The sequence below is a fragment of the Talpa europaea genome, assembly GCF_964194135.1.
Source record: "Talpa europaea genome assembly, chromosome: 14".
NCBI classification, from domain to species: Eukaryota; Metazoa; Chordata; class Mammalia; order Eulipotyphla; family Talpidae; genus Talpa; species Talpa europaea.
In genome coordinates, this window is record NC_140082.1 from 23311248 (window position 1) to 23329847 (window position 18600).

General features: G+C 37.2%; 1 pseudogene across 1 annotated transcript; it reads left to right on the top strand.

Moving 5' to 3' along the window:
• The first annotated feature begins 8680 nt into the window (after positions 1 to 8680).
• On the top strand, positions 8681 to 10490 carry LOC311184129 (actin-binding protein WASF1-like; annotated as a pseudogene). Its single transcript has 3 exons — positions 8681 to 8768; positions 9076 to 9285; positions 9596 to 10490. The product of its transcript is annotated as an actin-binding protein WASF1-like (transcript).
• The last annotated feature ends 8110 nt before the right edge of the window (positions 10491 to 18600 follow it).

Below are 18600 nucleotides of genomic sequence, written 5' to 3' on the forward strand. Positions count from 1 at the left end.
ATTCGGCCGCGCGCGCGTCTGGCAACGGCGGGCAGCGTCGCCGCACGCCCTGGCCGCCCCGGTGCCCGTGGCAGGTCCACACCGCGCGGTCCGCCAGCCCGGGCGTCGCCGTCCAGCAGGCGGCTCGGGGTTGACGCCCAAGTGAATACAGTTTTTAAAAAGCTTAGAGCCTGGCTTTTGCAGTGTTCGTGGGCATGACATGTTTGGATAAGCGTGGAAGCAAAGCCTCAGTTTTCTCAGGGACTTCCAAAGAGGATTTCAAGAGACACCAATGTTAATCCTTTTTCTTCTTTTTCTCTCAACAGTGGTAACTCCCGTCCCACCACATTAAGTTATGTTCTTGATGCTAAACTTTTTAAATAATTACTTTTTCTTTTACACTCATACATGATTTTGATTTCTTTTTTTTGGGGGGGGGATTATTTTTAAAGAGTGAACTCTTTCCAAAGACTGATGCTTTTGAAGACATAAAACCCCCAATATGTGGTTCTCTGATAGTTTCTGTACTGTGAATTTGACGTTCAAGGTCTTTAAACTGTGTTGAGTGGAAGAGGAATATGTTGCTACATTAAAGATAAAGCAGAGGGATATTTCCTGATTGTGCCTGATCTTTGTGGTATAGCGTTAGGAATTGGTTTTGGCTTTGGCTGGACAAAATTTGCCTTGGTTCTGTTCAAGAGCCACCTAATAGAAGATATTTCAAATGAAGGACTTCAGACAATACAAGGCTGAAAGCCCTGACATCATTTTTCTGGCCTGAGTGCCATTTTCAGACGTGGTGAAAAGGTTAATTCACACAGAGTGTGTTTGAAAATAAAATGACTGTGCTTCCAATGTATTTTTTACCAACTATATTTTACTTTATTCACATTTACCAGTACATGCTCATATCTTCCAGCCAATTTACCTCCTCACTATGTTTTGTCAGAACCGTATCCTCCAGGGAAAAAAAACAAACAGTGTTTATCTATGTGACAGTAATGCTCCTGGAATTATTTACAAAGATCAAAATTTTATAAGGAACTCTTTAAAAAGTGTATTAGGGAAGTATTCTTTGAAAAAATCTTCAGTTGTTTCTATTTTAAAATCCAAGTAGATCTTGGCAAGAACTAAAGTAATGTAACTAGGCCTTATTAAGAGCCTAAATCTATGAATTGGTACCCTCAAAATACATTTATCAAGTTGAAATTAGCCCTTATTTTCCTCTGACTCAAATAGTTGGCTTATATGTTGAATAAAAATAGTTTAAAATGTGCTTTTAATCCAGGCTCCTTCTTGTTACCCACCCACCCCCCTTGGTTGATAAACAAATGAGAGGACTCTAACTTGATAGATTTTTTTTTCCAGAAGAACTTCCTAAAAGTGGGCAAAGTCAGGAAAGTTATTAAAACCCTTCATTTAATTGGAATGACTCAGTAGATATACCAAAATAATGCTGGTAAGATGTTATTTCCTGCTCAAGGAAAATAAATTAAAACACAACTCAGAGTATTTTAAATGGACAACTTTAAACAATGGGGGATAGAAAAATAAATCATTTATCAGAAAAAGATATGAATACCAGTATTGTTCAAAGCCCATTCAACAATGCATTGAGGCATCATACCTGTTGTTGAAAACCTTACAGATTATAAGAGGTGACTGATTTCTTTATTTTCTGTCATTAAAAAACCAAACATTCATAAAGAATAAAATTCAATTAGATCCCTATTTCACCCACACACACATTAAATTTTAGCTAGACTAAAAATCTAAATAAGGCAAACAGAACTTCAAAAATATTGTAAGGGAATATAGGCAAATATCTTCATGATCATGGAGAAAGGAAGAATTTCTTAAAACAGCAAAATCTATAATCTGTTGAGGAAATGATACACTGGGTTATATTAAAATAAAAAAAGCATCTATGACAAAAGGCATCATAAAAGCTTAAAAGACAGAGAAGATATTTCCAAGTCATATACTTGACAAAAGATTAATATTTGTAATACATACATAAATAACATATAAATAATTTATGTATGAAGCATTTTATAAGTAAAAGATGTGAGTGAGGAAATATACATGTGAAATAAAAGTACAGTATTATTAACAGGAAGGATATGTATCGACTTCAAAAAAAGTGACTTCCCTTTGGGAGGAAAGAGAAGAGCAAGGGGTGGAATAGGAAGGAGTCCAAGGGGTGGGGGTATCAATTTTTATACAAAGATCAGAGGCAACAATAACAAGTCATTATCACCTTTTGTTTGTATTTTTTTACAAGTTTGTTATAATTTATTTAATATTCTCACACATAAATTCCTTGTCCAAACAAATGACATTTCTTTCTCTTATTCAATATTAATCTTTGTAAGCTGGCATTCACACTCATGATAGCAGCGTAAATATATTCCCCAAGGTTTTTCCTGTACAGGGTTTGAATGTTATATGACATTCATGGCAAAGATTTCCCTAGTTTGGTGTCTCCCTATTGCATGTTTTCTTGTTTTCTGAATAGTTTTAGTGGAAGAAAGAAACCTGTTTGAAACTGTGAACAAGCATAAGAGTATTTATTCTTACATGATGAAACCATTAAAAATATTCTTTTTAAATACCGGATGGTCTCACTCATAGCAGGAATCTAGAAAACTTAAATAGGGGACCAGGAAAATGAATAACTTTAAGAAAGTGAAAACCAAAATCAACAAAAAACAATGAACCAGAGACACTCTATGGGGGGTGGGGGGACAGGGAGGGGAGGGATTGGGGTCAAAATAAGGGGGTTGCAATTGTATGGGGAATATAAAAATAAAATTTATTTTAAAAAAATATTGTTTTTAAGTGAGCAAATTAAAACCCCTCTTTACTACTATAGAATGACTTGAAAAGTCAGTCTGAGGCCTAGCATGGAAGGTTTGTTTTTTTAGGCATATCTAATATTTTTGTGCAGTCTAAATGTCAGGTATTGGTATTTTGGAATTATATATGTGGTCTCATTTTCTTATTTTATATGGTATGAGCTCATACAATGTTTATTTCTATCATTGCCACTTTCAATTCACAGTGTTTTTCACTTGCAGCTAACATAGGAATTATTCATATCATGGCAGCATTGTAATGATGTAACATTTCATTTGCTTTGAGACACTACCTTTTATTTGTTCAATAAGTGTATGAAGCAACAAGGTTATTGTTTTGCTTCTGCCTCTGTGAACTGAGTGAGGGAGGTTGCAGTACTCAGTCACATGGTGGGCAAGTCACTTCTCTGGCATTAGAGACTCCCATGGTCTTATTATATCTACATTTCTAGCCTTGTTTCCAAATATTACCTAACAAACTCTTTGTCTTTAGCTGCCAGCTTGCTCATTTGTAGTATATTCCTTGAAAAGAATGCTGTAACATTGCTTGTCTCTCTTTATTTCTTACTTAATCAATAAGAGTTGCTATGTTTTCTCAGGGATTGAGTGATGTCAGAGATTTACAATCCATTTGACCTCCACCTCATAGGTCCACAATGACTGCCATAAGTTCAACTATCGGATTTGCACACTGGATTGAAAGATGGGAAGGTAGGTAGAAATTCTATTCTTCATGAACCTTACTCTTGTAAAGGAGGTATAATATTTTTTAAAATACCTATCAAAGTATTTTCCCTAATATTTCATTAGCCAGAACTTTGACATAGTTTAAGTCCTTTAGTTTAGGTCCTTTCTTCCTCATCAAAGGGAATCTGCCCAATGCCTAAATAAAACTGAAGTTCTATTTATCAGGGAAGAAATGGGGGATTGAATTTTGGGTTGGCAGTAAACACTATTTACCACATCTCCCGGTTTGTTATCACAAACTGCAAACCAATTTGTTCCTATCACTCCTTGAAACAGCTTGGATTAATATCACTGGTGACTTTTAGACTATTCATCCAGTAGGCAATGTTTATTATCTAACTTACTTGAATTTTGGGGGGACTCAACACACCCTCTGTGAAATGTATTCATTCTTCAACTATCCACTTATCTCTTACCATTTTCAAGCACTCTGCCAGATGATGCAGAAGTGAATCATGCATAGTCTTGACCCTCCCCAAACTTAAAAGTCCAGCGCAAGAGACAGGGAAACAAGTGTGACAAACTGTCACAGATGCTGCAATTGCATCAGATTAAAAGGCCACACAGAAAGGAGCAGTCATTTATACAACTCAGGTGCTATGCCTCTTTTCAAGGGAAGGAAGGGGTGGTGCAATCTCCCTGTTGCCAGATTATTTGGCCTTTTGCCTACTACCCTAGAAAAACACTGACTTCTATTGAAATGGGGGAGCAGGATAGAGGCCAGGGAGCTGGCCTCTTCTCTTCCCTTGACCTAAAAAATATACATGGAATTCCAAAGACTATCCAACCATTTTTTTTTTAATTTCAGAAAATCTGACTTACACAGAATTCACCTAGTGTAGCAATTCTGACATTCTCCATTCACTCTACCTTTTTACCGTTAGTATTTGTACTTGTTTCACAGTGTTCTAGGCCAAAAGAAACACTTAATGTTCCATTCATGCAGTAGTAAGATCTAATCACATAAGAGTGATACATTGTGTGGTGTCTATTAGAGTTGTTGCATTTCTCCCCAAATTTTAAAACATCCTGTAACAATTCTAAGAGGTCACTGTGATGCCCTAGGATGACTTGGTGCAAAGTTTGGAAAACATAGTATCAAAGATTTGTTATTTAATTAATTGAATACTCCATTTTGTATTTTAGAAAGATCACTTTTTCAGTGAATTGAGGGTTTAACTCCAGTAAAGGCATGTTGGGAACTAGGGAGACCATGAGTTATAGTGGCCAGGTAGGAGAGAAGTAATTTGGATGTAAAATGGAGTGTACTAATGAGAATACTATTGTTATCTAAAACATGTTTGGGTTTTTTTAAAGATTTATTTATTCATCTATAAAAGCACTGGGTACAGTCAGAAGTGCAGGAGGGTGAGAGAATTCACCAGAGCCAAAGAGGAGAGCAGAGCAGGCAGACTGACAAAGTACACTGCTGAGGGGAACAGCAGGCAGCAGGAGAGGTCTGCGTGCCATGTGGGACCCTCGCTGGGCAGCGGGCACCTGGGGATGGAACGGGGGCTGCAGAGGCTGCAGGCAGCTTCGCAACCCAGTGCTCAACCAGTGCGCCACCAGGGAGGCCCATATCTAAAACATGTTATGGATGTAAGGTTGATAAGACTTCCCTATCAATTGGTTTTGGGAGACAAAGATAAGATGATCCCTAGATTTCAGAAGTGGGTGCACGACAGTAGGAATATAAACAAAAACATGTCTTGGGAAAGGGTTCCTTTTTTCAGCATGTTGAATTTGAGATTCTATAAGTATGAGGTGGATATATGTATGGCTTTGGCCTTCTGGAGCAGTTCTGGAAAAGAAATATAAATTGGTAAGTTATCAATATATAGGTTAGAACTGGCAACAGTAGAGTAGATGGGATTGCTCAGGGTGAGGGTATTCTAGAAGAAGCATGCATGTTTATAGAGTCAACAGAGGAAGAGGATCCTGTAAAGAGACTGGACCAAGAGAGGTGTTGCCATGCTTGAGTAAGGCAACATGTGTGGGTGACGCCCTCCAATTGTTCTGTTCTATAGGCATCCTGGATCTATCTTTTTCCTGTGGAGGGACCCCCTGGGTAGAGCTTCACAGAGGCATCACAAAGAACTATGCAAGGGCTTCATTCTGCAATGACTATGAGAGGGGGAGGGTTGGAAAGGGGAAGAGCAAGGAGAGGAGAGTGGCACTCAAAGAAAGGATTCCATGCAGTGCCAGCACAGGCCTTTGTCCAAAGAGCTGAACTTTCTGGTTTCCTAAGGAAGGAACATCATTTTTATGCCTGCATTTTAAGAAAAAATAAGTTAATGGTCTGTTTACGGTGTCTAATGTCCTCTATGACAGCAAGTCCATGGGGTCTGACAATTTGGAGGGTCTTAGTGACTTACCTAAATTCTTTTTTGCAGTAGAGGGGAGGGATATAGAAAGTTGAAGAGCTTAGGGTATAGCAAGGAAGACAGTCGTGTAAAAATAATAATAACAATGTTATATAAGATATAAGATTCTATAGAAAGGTGGCATTCTCCTGCCTTCCATTTTTCTTTTTTTTTTTTTAAAGATTTATTTATTTACACAAGCACCTGGTACAGTCAGAGGCACGGAAGGGTGAGAGAATTCACCAGAGGCAGGTGAGAGAATTCACCAGAGCCAGGTAGAACGACGAAGTACACTGCTGAGGGGAGCAGCGGGCAGCAGGAGAGGTCTGCGCTCCATGTGGGACCCTCGAAGGGTGAGAGAATTCACCAGAGGCAGGTGAGAGAATTCACCAGAGCCAGGTAGAACGACGAAGTACACTGCTGAGGGGAGCAGCGGGCAGCAGGAGAGGTCTGCGCTCCATGTGGGACCCTCGCCTGGTGGCCGGCTGGGGATCGAACCAGCGGGCAGCCTCGCAACCCAGTGCTTAGCAGCTGCGCCACCAAGGAGGCCCTGCCTTCCATTTTTCAATAGCAACTTGGGGCAATTTAATTCTGTGTGCCTTCATTTCCATACTTAGTACGCAATTCAAATGCAAATTATACTGAATGTTTTTATTTATTAAGACTCACATTCTATAAACTTCACTCTTTCATAGTATACAATTTAGTGTATTTATAGTTATATACCCACTATCTAATTCCAGAATATTTTTTTCATAATATTTTAATCATCCCCAAAAGAAAACCCATGCCTAGTAGAGCCACCCTCCAGTCCTTCCTTCTTCCTGTCCCTGGCCTCTGCTTTGTATCTTTATTGATTAGTTAATTATGCACATTTCACGGAAATGGGGTCGTATAATTTATGATCTTTATGTCTGACTTTTTTCTTCTAGCATAAAAAAAACAACAACATAAAGAGTATGGAGTATTCAAACCATATTTTATGTGTCAGTATTTTACTACTTTTTATAGTTAAATTAGATTCCATTAATTGGCTCTACCAGATTCTGTTTACCTAATCATCAGTCGGACTAGGTTAAATGTTATCATGATTGGATTGCATTGTTTTCACCTTTTGGCTACTTTGAATAATCCTATTAGCATTATTGTTCATGTTTTCAGTTGTCTAGGAGTGAAATTGCTGGGCCATATTGTGACTCTTTGTTCATCATTTTGAGAAATTACCAAATTGTTTTCCAAAGTGGCACCATCCCTCTTCATTTCCACCAGCAATGTATATGGGTTCCAATTGCTTCACATTTGACAACACCTGTTAGCATCCATCTGTTTTATCATTGTTATCTAGGTATGAAGTGATATCTGATTGTTGCATTTCCTTGATGCCTGACAGTGAGCAATTTTTCATGTGTTTATTTGTCATTTGTATACCTTCTTCAGTATTTCTACAAATATTTTGCCCATTTTAAAACTGGTATTTTCCTTTTGTTATTGCAATGTATGAGTTCTTTATATATTATGGGTGTTAGACCCTTCTCTGATATCGATTTGCTCTCCTATACTGAACGTTGTTGTTGTTTTCATTTTCTTGATAGGGTCCTGTGAAGCACAAAATTTAAAAATTTTGATGACCTCCAATTTATCTGTTTTTTCTTTCATTGCTTGTGTTTTTTTTAAAAATTAATTATTGCCTAGTCCAAGTCATGAAATTTAAGGTTTATGATTTTGTTTCTAGTAGGTTTATGGTTTTAATACCTACATTTAAGAATTTGATCCATTTTGAGTTAATTTTCTGTATAGTGTGAGTTAGGAATCCAACTTTATTCTTTTGCAGGTGCACATGTAGTTGTCCGAAAACTATTTGATGAAAAAAACTATTCTTTTCATCAAATTAAATTAAATTATCTCGGCATTCTTTTTTTAAAAAAGATTTTATTGTTTATACAAGAGCTGGGGTACAGGCCAGAGGCATGGGAGAGTGAGAAGACTCACCACAGACAGAGCGGGGAGCAGAACAGGCAGCTGGACCAAAAGCCCTGCTGAGGGGAACAGTGGGCGAGACAGGAGAGATTCTGCCGTGCCATGTGGGTATCTCCCTGGTCATCCAGGAATTGAACCCACGCTGCAGAGGCTGTAGACAGCTTCAGGGTGCTGCGCTCAACCTGCTGCACCACCAGAGAGGCCCTATCTCAGCATTCTTGAAAATCATTTGGCCACAGAGGTAAGGACTCTTGATTCTATAAAATTGACTTCTTTTTGCATCCTATGCCACTACAACAGTTACAATTACAATGGAATGATTGCATTGTAGAAATTCTTATCCTCAAATTACTTGACAGTTCAAGAGACTTGTGGGTCTGAATTTTCTTTGCTAAGTCTTTGAAAAAGGTGTCTATATTCAAAGTTGTTGGCTTAAATAACTTTTTCTTGCATAAATCTAGATCAATACTCACTTATAGGGATCTTTTATATAATTCTACTTTTATGTCGATGATGTAGAAATCAGCAATTTCTTTCTCAGTGTATTCTATGAAGCCATTAAAAAGTCAATTATGAATTGAGGCATTCAACTCAAGTTCTTGTTGTTAGAAAGCTGAATGTTAATCTAATTTAAAAACCAGCATTCAGAGCAAAAGGTAGGTCCTGTGACTGGTGACCACCACCAAAGCATGAAGAAGGGACAAAGAAAAGGCACCCAAAAACTCACAATCAACTGACACAGAGGGTGATTTCAAGATGTTATTAGTGAAAAACATCGATCCTAGGCACTTGTGCTACACAGCACTGCTTAGAAGCATTAAGAATGAACTGGAGGGCCTCCCTGGTGGCGCAGCGGTTGAGCGCTGGGTTGTGAAGCTGCCCGCAGCCTCTGCAGCACCGGTTTGGTTCGATCCCCTGCTGCTCCCCGGCCACCGGAGGAGGGTCCCACGTGGCGCCCAGACCTCTCCTGCTACCTGCTGCTCCCCTCAGCAGTGTACTTCCCCCGCTCTGGCTCTGGTGAATTTTCTCACCCTCCCGCGCTTCTGACTGTACCCAGTGCTTGTATAAAAAAATAAATAAATCTTTAAAAAAAAAAAAAAAGAAAAAGAAAACACTTTGAAAATGTTATAAATGTTTAAAAAAAAATGAACTGGAATGTGTGACCAATATTTCCTTGGTAAATATAATTAGACAAATAAGTAGCCTAAGTAAATATGCCTAACATATATTTGGAGAATGATTCAATGAAGCACAGAATTTTCCCTTCAGAGTTAACTCATTACAGGAATGTGTGGTCTGTTTATCTGTTAGTGTCACACAACTTGACACTAAAGAATTATCTTTGCAAGTTGGCCTCCCCGGTGGCGCAGCGGTTGAGCGCTGGCTTGTGAAGCTGCCCGCGGCCTCTGCGGCGCCGGTTCGATCCCCAGCTGCTCCCCGGCCACTGGAGGAGGGTCCCACATGGTGCGCAGACCTCTCCTGCCGCCCGCTGCTCCCCTCAGCAGTGTACTTCAGTCCTTCTGCCTGCTCTGCTCCCTGCTCTGGCTCTGGTGAATTCTCTCACCCTCCCGCGCTCCTGACTGTACCCAGTGCATGTATAAACAAAACAAACAAACAAACAAATAAATAAATAAATAAAACATGCCTCCATTAAAAAAAAAAAAAAAAAAGAATTATCTTTGCAAGTTATAACAATGAGAAAAGCTTTCTGGAGACCTCCGGACTTTGCCTGTTCCATTATAAGAGACATATGATGCTTGTGAACAGCCTCCAGATCTCAGTATACTCACTCCTTATAGAGATGATGGTAAAGAAAGGTTGAAAAATGTTGCAAGATAGAGAGAATAAGAGAAAGGAAAAGAGGAGACAAAAGTAGAAAAATCTAGATCATTCTCATAAACCAGAAAAAGTTCCAAGAGCACCTCATGACAGACAGAGAGAATGGCAGAAGCTGGCCTAAGGTCCAGAGCTGGCTGAAGATGATGCTAATCTCTTATATAAGCATATTGAAGTTGCTAATGATCCAACCTATCATTTTGAAAGAAGACCTCAGATATATATGAATCATATGGATGGATCTTACTCCCTTTCTGCCTTGCCATTTAGTCAGATGACTGAGCTTCTAACTAGAACTGAGGATAGGGTGTTAGTTAAACCACATGAGCCACCTCCACCTTCAGCAACTCATGGGGCAGAAGATGCAAAACCCATACCCACCTGTATCAGTTCTACAGTTTTGATAGAAAATTGTCCTCAGTCACCAACTACAGGCATGACACCTGTATTTGTGAGCCCTACTTCCTACATCCTCCACCACCTCTTCTATCTGCCTCATCAACTTCTTCATTAAAAGTTTCAATGACTTCAACTCTTCCCTTACCAGCATCTTCACTACCTCATCCAACCACTGCTTTGCAAGCTCCAGAAGCATTTCCACCTTTAATTCTTCTTCAGATTGTCCCTTCAGCTGGGAGTTCTTCACCCAGCTACTCCTCCAATTTTACCTCCTCTAGTACAACTCTCTCTATTGGTAGCTAGAGCTGCCCCAGTGTGTGAGACTGGATAGATCCAGCAGAAAGGAGGCAGAGGTACAAATGCCAAATGAAAATTTAAAAACAAAAAACACCCTAAAAAAGGCCTTAAAGAAATGGAGATAAGAAAACTAGTTATTCACCTGATGAAGAGTTCAAAGTCATGGTACAAAATCACCAAACCTAGGAGAAGAACAGATTAACTATAATAACTTAAAAGACCCAAACAGGGCCTCCCTGGTGGCACAAGGGGTTAAGTGTCAGCACTATGAAGCTATCGGCAGCCACTGCAGCATGAATTTGATCTCTGGCTAGCAAGCTGACCCACATGGCATAGCAGACCTCTCTTGTTTTGCCTGCTACTCCCCTCAGCAGTGTATTTCAGTCAATCCGCCTGTTCTGCTCCCCACTCTGTCTCTGATGAATCTTCATCTCCTACCCCCGCACCTCTCGCCTATACCCCAAGTCTTGTGTGCATAAATAAATAAAATAAATCTTTTAAAAAAGACCCAAACAGAATTTACAGAGCTGAATAATAAAATAATGGACCTAAACATTATAGTAGAAATACCAACAACAGACTAAATGAAGCGGAGGAGTGAGTAAATGAACTGGAAGACAAAGTAGAACTCATTCAGACACAGCAGCAAAATGAAAAAAAAAAATAATTTCAAAGAGTTAAGGTATTCTAAGATGCCTCTCAGACAGCATCAAAAGAATTATTATTATATATGGAAGAGAAAAGACAAAAATTGCTAGAAAAATTATTTGAGAAAATAGTGGCTAAAAAATTCCCTAATCTAGGAAAGGAAACAAGCATCCAGGGACAGGGAGCCTAGAGGGTTTCAAATAAGAGGAACTCAAAGAGATTCATCAAGACAAATTATAATTAAAACAGCAAAATTTAAAGATAAAGGGAGGGGAGGTGTCTTTAAAACAGTGAGAGAAAAAAAATTATCACATACAAGGGAAACCTGTAAAGCTATAGCAGACTTTTATTATTTTTTAAAAAGATTTATTTATTTATGCATACAAGAACTGAGGTATAGTCCAGATGTGTGAGGGGTGAGAGGATTGACCAGAGACAGAGTGGGGAACCGAATAGGCAGATTGACTGAAATACACTGCTGAGGGGAGCAGCGGGCAAATCAGGAGAGGTCTGCTGCACCACGTGGGTTTCTCCCTTGCCAGGGCAGGGAATCGAACTTGTGCTGCAGTGCTGTGGATAGCTTCATAAGTTGCATCTTAACCCCTGTGCCACCAGGGAGGTCCTTTAGCAGACTTTTAAACAGAGACTTTAAAGACCAGAAGAGAGTAGCATGTCATACTCAAAGTGGTGAAAGGAAAAAACTTCCAATCAAAAATCTTATACCCGGCAAGTTCAACATTCAGAATTGAAGTAGAGTTTATGAGTTTCTTAGATAAGCAGAAGATTAAGAATTTATTACCACTGGGCCTCCCCGGTGGCGCAGCGGTTGAGCGCTGGGTTGTGAAGCTGCCCGCAGCCTCTGCGGCGCAGGTTCGATCCCCGGCTGCTCCCTGGCCACCAGAGGAGGGTCCCACATGGCACGCAGACCTCTCCTGCCGCCCGCTGCTCCCCTCAGCAGTGTACTTGGGTCCTTCTGCCTGCTCTGCTCCCCGCTCTGGCTCTGGTGAATTCTCTCACTCTCCTGCACTTCTGACTGTACCCAGTGCATGTATAAACAAACAAACAAACAAGCAAACAAACAAATAAATAAATAAAACATGCCTCTATATAAAAAAAAAAAGAATTTATTACCACTAAACCAGCCATGCAAGAAATGTTAAAGGGATTCCTCTGAACTGCAAAGGAATAGTAATAACTAACATCAAGTAAACATATATAGGCAAAGTCTCACTGGAAAAGGAAATGTAGCAAAATATTGAATCAAAAATTTATAAAGGAAGATGAAGATTAAAAGACAAAAGTATTAATAATAACTAAAGTCACACAACTAAAGGATACATATGAGATAAAGATCCAGCAGAAAGGAGAAACCAAAAGTATAAAAAAGTATAAAAAAGTGAGAAACCAAAGTGTAAAATGTGGGGAGGGGAGGAGCAAAAATGTAAAAGATTAGAAAATATTGAAATTTAATTAACTATCAACCTAAAACATAACATCATTCACATAGAAAATTATTTGTATCTCATGGTAACAACAAAAGTGAAAATTTATGGTGTAAAGAGTAAAGCAAATAAACAAAATTAAAACAAACCCCTTTACTTGTGACAACAGAATGATGGTTACCAATAGGGAGGGAGGAGGGACAGGCAAAATGGGTTAAGGAGGTGATTTGTAACTTTATAGGCTGGAAAATAGACTTTCAGTAGTGATCATATGAATACAGATTTCAAAATATAAAGCTCAATACCTGAAACTAAACAAAAGACAAATCAACAAACAAAGCAAAACAAAAACAAATTCTTAGATTATGAGAACAACATGGTGGTCATCATAGGGAAAGGGGGAAGGGAAGTGGATAAATCAGTTAATGGGAATCAGTTGCATGTTGGTAGATGGAAACTAGACTTTTGATGAAGATCATGACAAAGCATATACAGACGTGGAATTATCAAGCAGCACACAAAAACCTGTATAAAGTTATAAGCCACAGTTACTTAAGAAAATTTTTTTAAATTATAGGATTTGATTTTTTACCATAAAACAATGATCATTCATTGAGGACTCCAACTCACCAAAGAATCAGAACCAATTTTATGCAAGTTATTTTTCTTTCTTTCTTTCTTTCTTTTTTTAAAGATTTATTTATTTATTTATTTATTTATTTATTTATTTATTTATTTATTTATTTATTTATACAAGCGCTGGGTACAGTCAGAAGCACGGGAGGATGAGAGAATTCACCAGAGCCAGAGCAGGGAGCAGAACAGGCAGACTGACGAAATACACTGCTCTCAGAGGGGAGCAGTGGGTGCGGCAGGAGAGGTCTGCGTGCCACGTGGGACCCCATGTGGGACCCTCGTAGGTGGCTGGGGATCGAAATGGCGCTGCAGAGGCTGCTGGCAGCTTTGCAGCCCAGCGCTCAACCGCTGCGCCACCAGGGGAGGCCCCTATTTTTCTTTCTGAAGGGCATTTATCAGGAGATGAAATGTTTGATCAGAATTGGTGAGTATATAATTGAAACAACAAAAACAAAAGAGATAGTTAGGGAATTCTTAAATAAAATTTAATTATTATTTAAAGAATACTTGTGTTTAAATAGTTAAACACGAGAGACTATAGATAATGTATGATGTCAAGAATACTAAGTTCTGGGCCTCCCTGGCGGTGCAAGGGGTTAAACACTGCACTATGAAGCAGTCTGCAGTCTTTGCAGCGTAAGTTCGATCCCCAGCCGGCCAGGGAGAAACCCACATGATGAGGCAGACCCTCTACTGTCTCACTCACTGCTCCCCTTAGCAGTGCATTTCATTTCAGTCAGTCTGCCTGTTCTGTTCCCCACTCTGTCTCTGGTGGATCCTCTCATCCCCACATCTCTGGCCTGTACCCTAGCTCTTATACTCATAAATGAATAAATCTTTAAAAAAAAAAAAAAGAATACTGAGTTCTGTTTATGTCAAAATCATGATCAGCATTGTCCATCTCTTTATGCTTGTTCTAGCTTCATTTTCTCTTTGTCTTATTAAAGTTTTACATTGATATTAAAATATCCATGTAATCATGGAAGTAACATGTTTTATAAAGCACCTAATCATGAAAACAACCAGACAAGATGACATTTAGGAACATTTTACAAAAATAATTGGACTGTCCCTTCAGATATTTCAAAGTCACAGTATACAAGAGACAGACTCTGAAATTGTTACAGATTAAAGACTAAAATATGTGATAAGTAAATGCAAATCATGATTTTGAATTTTCTTTTGCTATAAAGGACCTTATTGGAACAGTTGATGGAATTCTGAATAAGGTCTATAGATTAGAAACTAATCTTAGTAGTTTTGTATCAGTTTTAAGATACTAACCTTGATGAACATTTTGTGGTTTTGTTATAAAATTACTGTCTGAGGAATTTCACTCAAGTATCTGGGAATATCATGTCTTCAATTTACACTTAAAATAACTATTGAGAAAAAGAAAGAAAATAACAAAATAATAACTTTTATTTAAGCCCAAATTTATGTCTAACTTAAATTTTTTTTTAAGAAGTGGGTGTTTTTTTTAAAGTTTCCAAGTTGTTTTTAAAATGTCTAATTATACTGTACAGAAGGATTATTGTGAATTAGAAAATTAGAGGCAATAGCTTAATGGTTGTGAAAATAGTCTGGAGAAAAATGCATGGATGTGAATCCTCATTCTGTTACTTGATAGTTGTGCGATTTTAAGTAAGTTTCTTCTGAATTTTCCTACCTATCTGTCAAACAGGGATGATTATAGTGGAATTAACTCAAAAATTTGTTATAAAATTTAAATATAAAATTTTAAATTTATTTGCAAAGGACTTAGAATATCACCTAACACAGTGTTGTGTAAGTGCTTATTAAATTAATAAATCTAGAATGATGCTTTGACTTAAGGAATAGCAGTGACTTAAGCTTTAAAAACTTTAATTTTTTTCTCAAAACAACTGATTAAGATCCTTATCTGTCTCTTCTTTGACCAACTTGGTCATCTCCTTTAAACTTTTGTACTAATAAACCTTTGTACTAATTTCTGATCTGCTTCATACTAGGAATCTGAAAAATACTAGTTTTTTACAACACATTTAACAAGGTTTTTTCATTTTTATTATTATTATTTTCAATTATTCAATATATTTGTTTACCATGACTAAGTTAAACACTACAGAAGGTATAAAGATGGATTACATTTCTAACTTCAAATAGTATACAAATTAGAAGGGGTAATTAAATGAGTACAAAATAATGAGGTTAGAGTAGAAAAAAGTTAGATGATTTACAAGAGGGAAATATATCTTGTTGAATGGAGCAGGAAAGGGTTTTATAGAGGAAGGGGTTTAAGGAGGAATAAGGATTTATTCAAAATTTATGCAAAATGGGGGTGTTGTGAATAGAGGGATGAGGGAAAGTGATGAGGAACAGAAGAAAGTATCTTGGGCAAATCCTTCAAGATTTAAAAGGATTTAGAGTTTAAGTTTTAAAGCATCATAAGCCTTATCCATAAAATGGATATAATGATAGTACCCATTTAGAGTAGATTAACAATAAATATAATGCATGTATCTGACAATAAATGCTCATTAAATGTTGTTATTGTTATCATTATTGGTTCACATTTATAGGACCTTAAGTTGTAAGGAAATTGGAACATGGAATATATGGGATTCGTTGATTGAATTATGGGAATGGGGATAAAACAGAACTGATAAAGGCATAGTTGAGAGACATTGCAAAGGTAAAATCTATAACTTTGTGATTGACCAAAGGTAAGAAATAAATGAAGAGGCACCTCAGATGATACCAGGGTTTCAACTTGGATGGCTAGAAGAGTGATGGTGACTTTAAGGGGAGAGAAAGTAACTTTTTTACTTTCTGAGCTCTGAGCTAATGCTTTATTCTTGTTATCTCATATTCAAAAAGCATCATTTTTGTAGGATGGCATTTCAAATAAACAAGAACATTTGTTATTGACAATATTCTAGGAGGAATCATTTTATAATATTATAAAATCTATTTTTTTCAAATATGGATTTTCTGCTGAGCTTGCTTAAAATCTAGATTACACCCAGACCTCTAAATACTGAAGGTAATGTTTATAAGCTTTCAAAAATTCTAATGATGAAATCATTAATTATTCATTGAGTGAATTGTTGATTGAGTACCAGCTTTTTCTTGGTACAGTCATCTTAATGATTTAATTAACTTTAATTCAAGATTTCCAGTGTGTTTTGTGGGAAGTAGCAGTAAGGAGGAAGCTATGTTAGGACCTTGTGGCCCCTGACCTGAAATATTTTTTGAAATTGGGGAAATGAAGAGCAGTGATTTTACCCTGAGTTACTTCACTCTACCCCCCCTGGGAACACCTGGAAGACACTGAAAAGTGCTGTGACAGTGACTAGGGCTGCTCTGAAATAAATCAGCTTGATCTTAATGACCAGAGGTTTAGGTTCAATTTAAACGGTATCTTCCAATTCAGTCAAAATATTATTTTTTCCTTTCATTTCTCTTAAACAGAATTATTTCCCAAAATTTTCAACTAAATAGATACAATTTTTAAAATGAAGAAAAAAGAAGACATGTTTTTTTAATATACCTTTTTCAATTTTCTTATTTTGTGCCTGGATCCAACTTAAGGGTCAACTATGGGAACAGCATTGTTTATGAATACTGTTCTGTGTCACAATGCCATTGACCAGCTAAACTGGTAACTGACCCTTAGTCAATTTAAATGAGAATGATATTTTTGGTGAATAGGAAAAAGTTGTTTTAAGTTTGAAACTGGTTGGAAAGGTTCAACTCCCCTTTACTATAAATCAGTTTTAAAATATAACTTCACTTGGCTTTGAAAATTAGTCTTAGAGTTCTTTTCTTGATATTAGTGATCACCTGATTCAGCATTCTCTTTTACCTTGTTTCCTCATGCCACTGTCTTTCATTTATTAGGGTGCTTTTTCTAAATCACTGGATTTCTTTTTAAATTCTAACTGGACTTTTCATTTTTAACAACTCAGCTACCATCCTTTGAAATATAGTGATTGAAAAGAATTAAAGTCATGCACAATTGTGTTAAAGGAAATCCTGTGAGTTTCCTATTTTGTTGGTAAGAAGGTAGAGCCATGTTATTTGAAAGCATTGGATTAATGATACCTGAAAGGTCTGTAAATCAATGTGGTCCGTCTTGCCTTGTCTCTTAAGACAGGTGGATCTTATTTGCACAGATGTTCTTTTCTCTCATTTTTCCTCTCTGAGAAGGAAATACAATATATAGGTCATTCATCTGCACAGGTCAACCCCTTTGATAGGGCACATTCTTGCAAAAGGTAAAGTTGCAGTTCATTTATATGTGATATACAAAAAAGAAACAAAATGCACACATAGTTCTTTTCACTTTTATCAATTATAAAGCCCTAAGTAACAATTAAGTTGTAAGAATCATTTCTTTTGGACTACCCCAAATTTAAAGAAAGTAACATATGCTTCTAATATTAATCCAGTGGGCAAAATTTACCTTTAAAAATCAGGCATAGACATTAAGGCCCAAGATGAGACAATCACAAATATTAGATGATAACACATATTCTTATTTTTGTAAGTGGGCACTTTGTATAAAAGTCATGTTAAATATACATCATTGGAATAGAATATTGAGATTTTATGTTTAATATTTTTATGTTCTTTTGAAAATTTCCAAGTGGCGATGCAGTAAATGGCAAAGTTAATAAACTATGGTAATATTTATTTTATTAAAAATATTAACAACTAGAGAACTAGACTTGGAGACTGTTCTAAAATAAACAGTGGTACACAGAAAGACAAATTTTAGTATGCAATGAGTTAATACTCCTTTCAGAATTAGTTTTTTCCAGCTACTGTTTCTCCCCTCTCTTTTTAGGAGTTTAAAGGTTAGTAGGATGACAAGTGAGAAAAACAGATTGAAATTAAAGATATTTACATGAAAAGAATTGTTGCTAATATTTTAAGCAGGAGAGTAAATATTGAATGAGGAGTGGTGAGATACTAAGTTGCAGTATGTTCTAACTGAATAGTCACAAGTCTATTGAAAAGGAAAGGGTACTCATTTTGTTATTCAGGGAAGAAAAACCAGTGTCTGATAGTTCTAGTTCACACTAACAGGTACATAAAATATAAACGAAGTTCCTGCCTTCTCCCCCCATCCCCATCACATAATGAAATCAGACATTCTATGTTCTTTTATAAGCACTTCCTGGATTTTTTTTTGTCAAATTCAGAATTTCCAAGTGTACATTTAAAGGTTTGTTGAAAGGGGAGGCGTATAGCTTGGTGTGATTTCACAGCTGGTTGATATCCCAGTGTTGTCAAGGAACCTTGCTAATAAGTTTCAAAGCCAATTTAGGTTGTGTTATCAAGGAACAGGAACTCAAAATGTTGATTGGTCTAAGGCATACACATTCGGCTTCTATAAATCATGATACAAATTCTTTCTGGAGGATTCCTGGA